Genomic DNA, 8,642 nt, shown 5'->3' on the forward strand with positions numbered 1-8,642 from the left:
CCTTTTACGCCGTGCGTAGCTTGAGGCATGCCCTGCGTAAATGAGTCTCTGAACTTTTATGTTGAAGAATTCCCTTACATGCCCCGCGTGTAAGGTAGTACGCCCTGTGTAGAGATGGTTGACTCAGGGAGACCATGCAGTCTGACTTTCAGGATTAGGCTAATCATTACTGACATGTGTCATACGCCTCCTGTAGGTTGGCATACGCCTCGCGTATGCTGACTAGATTCCGCGTGGTGCCTGTGGATAGGGCAATTATTTCTGACTCCATGTTTCACGCCCCGCGTAAGGGATGAGGCGCCTCGCGTATTTGAGTGGATTTTCACTCCTTGCTTGTACTTGAAATACAAATCTCGGGGCCGAGTTAGCTTGACGTTTTTATTTCCTAAATTACTCAAAAACAAGGGAAATTAACTGAAAGCACGGAATTTATTTTTATTTCGTTATTTTATTAAAACACTCTATTTTTGTAATTAAACTTATTTATTTCTTCTAAAATTAACTCGTAAATCATGCCAAAAGATAGGGGTAAAATACCCCTATCACCAAGCCACTAATCAAGAACAAAAGAACAAAATAAAAAGCTCACCAATCCAATCCACCAGAACGGTCCATGAAGCCATATTTTCTTCGTTCCTAGATGTATTAGAGTTTCATTGTTCCTTACTCTATCTTTTCCTCATCCGATTTACTCTTGTGTATGTGGATTTCAGCAGCTGGAATAAGGATATATTGATTTTCAGACATATCGTTGAAAGGGTTAGATCTCTCGCTTAGATACACTAATTTTATTGTATTCATTGTTAGATTCACTGCTGAAAAGCTTGGGTCTTTATCTTTTTTCACCTAGGGCAATATAGTGCATGATGCTGAAAATGTTATGAACTCATTTGATTCTTTTTTATTTGAACATAATATTTGCATGGATAGTAAGAATGCTTAAGTACATGGGAAGGCTGACTAAAGAGATTGTCAATCAGTTCATGCCTTTAGCATATAGGAAGATTTCTTTGACTTATTGAGTATATATTATTGTTATGTTGGTTTCAACTCATTGGTTGCATGTATGATGTTGTTGTGGGTGGTGCTGCTGAGATAGGTTTACAATATATCTTCCACTTGGCTTATTATCGGATTGAGTATGTATATGTATATGAAGCATGTTGGCTTGTTTATGCTTGATGTTCTATTTAGGAAGCTAGAATTGATTGAGTATATGCATAAATGTTCATTGTGCTTGGCCACACTAAACTGATTGAGTATGTGTATGTGTATTAACCATGTTTATGTTTGATGTGCTGTTTAGGAAACTAGAACTCATTGACTATATATATTGTTATGTTGGTTTGAACTGAATGATTGCATGTATGATGTTGTTGTGGGTGATGCTGAAATAAATTTACTATATATCTTCTACTTGGCTTGTTATCTGATTGAAACCATTCAGAATGGTGATGGGTTTTCGATGCTATCAGCAAAAGTTATGAACTTGTGGTTAGAGCATCGCAAACTTCATCACCGTGCTCACTTTTCAACGAGTACAATCCAAGTGGCAAGTATATTGTAAAGAGTTATATATGTGCATTGCTATTAACTGATTGGTTGAATACCTTAACCATGCATGAAGTGATTGGTATGAATGTGAGTTATATTGCTATGAAATGATTGGTATGAACTGATTGGTTAAATAGAACTGTTTAGGAAACTAGAACTCATTGAGTTTGTGTATGAATGTTCATTAAGCATGTGGCTGATTATGCATACTCTTAAGCTTTGAATGTTCATTGTGATTGCCTATAATGAACCCAGCAACTCAGCTTCCGAAGTGCAGACTGATGAACATGGAGCTGAGTCTTCTGAGAAAGAGCATGAGCACACTGAGGCCACCCATCTCGATGTCTCTCCTGAGCTAACGGACAACATCAATGCTGCCCTTTCCCCCAAACAATCCAAGGAAAAGCGGTTCAAACGGACATCACGCAAACCCCAATTGTTTGATGTGCTAGATGACTCTCCACTGCGTGAGCGTGACCCTATTGTTGACCTGACTGCGTTGGAATTCAACTTCTTCTCAAAACCAATTGAATCAACTCCACCAGTCAAGGAAAAACAAGCCTCTGTTTCTGGCCAACAGGAACATGCCAAAGCCATAGCCACTAAGGGCCCCATCTCTATCAACACCTCTGCTCAAGCCTCTACTGAGCAACTGATTGAAGAACATGCTATTCAACTGAATGAACATGCACCTGAAGAAACTCCTACTCAGGACGATCTAGAGCTGACTCCTCCATAAGTCAATACTCAGCTCTAGAATGATGTTAAGCCCAAAATATACCTAAAATATCATATATAAATACGTTAAATTTACAGTGAAATCGTGCTAATTATATTCATTTAGAGTACTTTTACGTCTTTGTATACTTCTTTGATGCAAGGTACTTAATTATTTGGTTAAATCTAAATAGGAGCTAAAACGGAGCAAAAACGAGGGAAAACCCTAAGTTACGTGCCAAAAATACGTGTTAATTAGAAGACTGACTCAAGGAGACAAGAAGCAGCCGAGAGACGGGGAAGAATACCCCTGTCGCGACTGAAATTTTCAGAATCTCAGTCGCGACACGCTAAAGGGTCTGACAAACCTACGGAGTTTGAGGGAAAGATTGACAACCCGGATCTCAAAGATTTCGTCAAAATGCTATCCATGTTTCTTCCTCTCTGTTAACTTGTGAAGATTCACAATTCACTAATAATACATTTATTTTATTCAATACACTCTTTATGTTGTTATTTTGATATTGTTCTGACAAAATGATTTTCAAAATGGTAAACTGGTGTTTTTATTAAAACGTTTTATACAATCAAATTTACAAAGAAACTTTGTTGAACACTTGAAAGAATTAGTTTTTACGGATGATATGATCGTGAGCGCGGCTTATCGGATATAAAATGCTAATTTGATTAAGGTAGAAATCTGCTCCGATCCAGAGAGATTTCTACGGTTCAAAGCCATTTACTTGCATAAATTCTTGTATTATTCCATGTTCATAATCCTACCAAAGTTATAGTTGCTTTCTTTGCTTAATGAGAATAAGTTTTATACCTTTGATTTATTCCAAATACGAAAGCGTCTGTCTTGTAATCAAATCTCAAGACAGAATTGTTCTCTAAGTTCAATATAATATTCTCATCTAATCCTAATTAATCCGAACCAATACAATTAATTAAACGATTTTCTTTAAGTTAAACCTAAAGACGTGAATAAAACTGAATTAAAATAAGTTTTAGTTAAAAAGCGTTCACTATGGGTTCGATATCTTTTATTACTACAAGCGTATACCGTGCACTTGCGGAAATCGCTCAACAAGTTTTTGGCGCCGTTGCTGGGGAACGCCAAAATTTTTAACAAAAAATTAAATTTTTCGTGTTTTATTTCGAATCTAGGTTTATACATACTTATTTAATTTTTGTAATTTATTAATTTTAATTTACTAATTTATTTATTTTTCAAATTCTGTTTTGAAGGTAGTTTCGGTTCGTGTACGATTTCAGGTTCATGCGCAGTTCTCGAAGTTCAGGCATTGCACCAAACCCGTTAGACCCAGAAATTGAAAAAACTATTAAAAAGAACAAGAAAAACAAGAAAAACAAAAACAAAACTCCATCAAAGACAAATACCGAGCCAGATATTATGGCAGACCCACCAACACTTATGGATTACGCTAGGCCAGGGGTGGCCGGTGTAACCAATAGTATCGTTAGACCCAGAATCACCGCAAACCAATTTGAAATTAAGCCAGCATTGCTTAATATGTTGCAAAATAATGTAACATTTTATGGGTTACCTAACGAAAATCCTAACACCCATTTGACAAATTTCCTTGAAATTTGTGACACTTTTAAAATACCATATGTGACTGCCGAAGCAATCAAACTTCGCCTTTTTCCTTTCACTTTGAAGGATAGAGCCAAAGAGTGGTTAACTTCGATGCCAGGCGCAACGTTTGCAACTTTGGAACAATTAGCCCAAGCTTTTTTATCAAAATATTTTCCTTTAACAAAAACCGCAAGAGTCATAAAAGAGTTAACATCTTTTTCTCAAAATGATAATGAAACTCTTTATGAGACTTGGGAACGTTTTAAAGAACTTCAACATTTATGCCCACACCACCAATTTCCCGCTCAACTTCTAATGCAAACATTTTATAATGGACTAAATCCTACAACTAGAGGTTCATTAGATGCTATGTCGGGAGGGCTATTTATGAAGAAGACGTCAGCCCAAGCAAGAGAACTTTTGGAGGAAATGGAAATCAACAGTAGTATGTGGCCCGTGGAATGTGGACATATACCGGTGGCAAAACCATCATGATCCAGTCGCGATGTTACAAGCCCAATTTTCTGCTTTATCGCACAAAATTGATAGGTTTATGGCACCATGTGACACCAATGGTAATCCAATCCAAACAGATGTGGATTATGAAAATATGAGTGAGATCGAACAAGTAAATTTTGTCGAAGGGCAAAACCAAACTAATAATCCTTATTCTAATACTTATAATTCTGGATGGAGGAATCATCATAACTTTAACTGGAAAGATAACAATAATAATGCAAATGCTAATCAAAATCGTACCAATAAATATCAAAATCAGTCAAGAGATACGATTAACACTTTGTCTTCTAAAATCGACAAATTTATAGATGCTATCAGTGGAAAAATAAGTAATCACGACGATGGTTTTAAACAGATCGAAAGTAAATTCGACCAGCTTATTAAAAACCACTCATCTAGCATCCATAATTTGGAGGTCCAAATTGGTCAACTTGCTAAATCAATTCCATCCCGAAAAGAGGGAAGTCTTCCCAGCCATACGGAAGAAAATCCGAAAGAGAAGGTACGAAAAAATTATCTAGGTCCAAAAATGCCCAGAGATGCAACATTACCAGGAACTGATTTACCAAAGTCCAAAGAAGATATATCAAACACAAAAATTTCACCAATTGACTCAAGTACAAAAACTTTTGTACCCAAACCACCTTTTCCGCACAAAGTCCGAAATAAGGACTATGACAAACAACTTTTAACATTTCTGGATAAACTTAAAAATTTGCACATTAATTTAACATTTATGGATGCAATTACGCAAATTCCTAACTATGGTAAGTTCTTAAAGGATTTAATTTCGAAGAAAATTAGTTGAGAAGGAATTTCATCTATTTCGCTAACTGAGGACTGTAGTTCAATAATGTCGAGTACTCTGCCCACTAAACTCAAAGATCCCGGATGTTTTACTATTCCGTGTAAGTTGGGAGATATTGAATTCCCAAGTCGTCTTTGTGATTCAGGAGGAAGTATAAACTTAATTCCGTTGTCTATTTTTAACAAGTTAGGTTTAGAAGAAGATATCAAACGTACCAATATGGTTTTGCAATTAGCGGATCAAACCACTAAGAGACCGTATGGTATAATTGAGGATGTTTTAGTTAAAGTCGACAAATTTATTTTTCCTACCGATTTTGTTATATTAGATTTTGCATATGACGTTAATTGTCCACTAATTTTTGGTAGACCGTTTATGAACACGGTGTTGAAACACCTTTCCACAAGATTTTGATTTGACAAAATCATCCATGATTAAGAGGCAATTAAATTTAAATGCTTTGATTTAATTGTACTAATGTGTTTGTTCAATATTGAGTGCAAAAATATATATATAAAGTTAGACAGGACAAAAGTCAGCATAAGCCAAGCTGAGTGGAACGGAACTCAGCATGAAAGAATAAAAGCTGAGTGGAGTAGAACTCAATATCAGAAGTCTCCTTCCAAGTTGCCAGAACGAAGCTGACTAAATTAGAAGACTCCTTAAGAATTGTATAAACAGAACGGAGCTAACTAAGAAGGAACTCAGCATGGAAGTTGAACATTCGAAGATAACGAATGAAGCTGAGTGACAGTCAGGATAGCATGAAGGATCCGTTCACTAAAGGACAAAGTCTGCCAATCTTCTGTACCAATAATTGAAGCCTCGAAAATACACAGAAGACTAATTCCAAGAAACATGGGACAATAGATTATTGGTAAAAGACAACTGCCACAAAAGACAAGTCTGTAGGAAGAAGACAAGGCTGACACCTGAAGAAAACAGAGGAAGGGAATGGCATGTACAGTCTGAAGCTGACCAGAAGATGTTCCCTAAAAGATCCGTTTTGGTGTTAACGGCTAAAACAATTCAAATGATCCATCTGTAGATTTCCATCTATAAAAGGACAATCAAGAACCTTGGATCATTGTCGAATTAAAAAGAAGAAAAATCCAAGAGAGAAATCCTCAAAGCACTCAAATACAAAGATCTTACACCAAATCTTCTATTCTTTGTGTAAATGCTAGATTGATTGTTGTGTAATCATCTAAAGTGTTCTTCTGTTGAGAAAGAACAAGTTTATCAATTGTAATATTGAGAGTGTATACTGAGTGCTTGGTTGTAAGCATTTAGTGGTAGAAAAATCTAAGTGTTGGGTTGTAGTACTTAGTAGGAGCTGAGTAGACGAATAGAGGACGTACTCTTGCATACTCACTGCCTTGTAAAGGGTTTGTGCTCTACCTTGAAAGAGCTCAGTATTGGATTGAAAATCCCAGGAGGAACTGGGGACTGGACGTAGGCAGAGAGGCCGAACTAGGATAAGTCGTGCTGAGTAACTTCTAAACTCTTTCTCTCAATATATACATATATGTGCATGTGTTGCTTGTGGTATTTACTCAGCATATAAATTGTTAAAACTGAAACTGAGTAAATCTGAATGCTGAGTTGGAAGCTGACCTCTCAAGAGTCAATTCCCAACTCTCAAGTCAAGCAGTCTTAGTCAACATAGAACTAAAACTGTCTGACTAATCAATCGGCCGTGCTGACCAACACGCTGAGTTAACAAACTCTTAAAATAACATTAAGTCAGCATAATTAAAAGCAAAAAAAGTTACATTAGTTCCTATCCCCCCTTGGAACTAATTACTAGGGACCAACAAGTGGTATCAGAGCCAAAAGCTCACTACTCAAAGATCTAACAATCTTGAGCTGATCCCGATAAATGGCTGAAAACAACACTCGTTTCCTTCCAGGGAACCAAACAACACAGATACTCCCTGAGGGATTATCAATTAGTCGGCCTCCCCTATTCTTTGGATCTAATTATACATTCTGGAAGAATAGGATGAAGAACTTTATTCAAGCCACAAACATGAGTGCATGGCTTGCAATAGTTCAAGGTCCACATATACCTTACAAAACTGTTGATAATGAGAAAGTTGTCAAGAGTGAAACTGAGTGGACAGAAGATGACCTCAGAAAATTGCAAAATAATGCTTCGGCTATCAATATGCTTCACTGTGCTCTAGATGCTGCAGAATACAATAAGATTTCAGGTTGTGAGTCAGCACAGGAGATCTGGAAGAAGCTGGAAGTGACTTATGAAGGCACAAGCAAGGTCAAGGAGTCCAAAGTAAACCAGCACATGCGATTGTATGAACTGTTTGAGATGACTGACAATGAGGACATCTCAACAATGAATGCTAGGTTTACCAACATAATAAATGAGCTCAAAAGACTCGGGAAGAACTTCACTGAAGAAGAACAAGTGAAGAAAATCTTACGAAGTCTTCCCAAAAGCTGGCAAGCTAAGAAGACAGCTGGAGAGGAAGCTCAGGACCTGACCACATACAAATATGATGAGCTGATCGGTTCCTTGCTGACCCATGAAATTTCCATGAAAAACTTTGAAGCTAAAGAAAAATCTGAGGATAAGAAACAGAAATCACTAGTGATGAAAGCTGACTCCACAGAAGCTGAGTCAACTGATGATGAGGAAATGGCCATGTTTACTAGAAAAATGAAAAAGCTGTTTAGAAGAAATGAAAGAAATAGTAAGCGGCCATACAAGAGAGGAGACAGATATAAAGCTGAGTCCGGTGACACCAGATATAAAAAGGACAGCTCCAAGCCTATCACATGTTATGAGTGCCATCAAACTGGGCATATTAAGTCAAGCTGTCCTAATCTGAAGAAAGATAAGAATGGAAGCAAAAAGGCAATGGTGGCCACATGGAGTGACAGTGATGAGTCAACATCATCTGAAGCTGAGCAAAATGAAACAGCCAACATATGTTTCATGACAGATGATAGAGCTGACCAATCTCAATCTGAGCAAGCTGACCTCTCTGGAGATTCTGAGCAGGAGGAAAACAACAATGAGGTAACATCCTTACTTTTGCTTAGAAACGAAATGGTAAATGCCCTGAGTGACTTATATACACTAACTAAGAAGTGTAACAAAAAGATTAAGGCACTCAACAGGCGCTGCGACGAAATTGAGGAGGTCAAACTGAGTGATCTTCGATATCTCCTCCAAGACAACTCAACATTGCATAGCAACATAGAAGTTATGCACAAGTTTGTCTTGGAAGTCCAATCAGATTCAAAGAAACTGAAAAAGGACGTCACCACCTTACAGAACCAAATAAAAGGTTCAACTAAGAATAAACCCCATGCTGAGTACTCAGGTACTGGTCAGCATAAACAGTTTACTCAATGTAGCTGTTGTGGGAAGAAAGGACACACAAAAGCTGTGTGCTGGCATAACAAACAGACTAT

General features: G+C 37.2%; 1 non-coding gene across 1 annotated transcript; it reads right to left on the minus strand.

The window, feature by feature from the left end:
* Positions 1-4,066: 4,066 nt before the first annotated feature.
* LOC136221091 (small nucleolar RNA R71) lies at positions 4,067-4,173 on the minus strand. The gene has a single exon (XR_010684882.1). It is a non-coding gene; the product is annotated as a small nucleolar RNA R71 (small nucleolar RNA).
* Between the last annotated feature and the right edge of the window lie 4,469 nt (positions 4,174-8,642).

The sequence above is a fragment of the Euphorbia lathyris genome, chromosome 2 (assembly GCF_963576675.1).
Source record: "Euphorbia lathyris chromosome 2, ddEupLath1.1, whole genome shotgun sequence".
NCBI classification, from domain to species: Eukaryota; Viridiplantae; Streptophyta; class Magnoliopsida; order Malpighiales; family Euphorbiaceae; genus Euphorbia; species Euphorbia lathyris.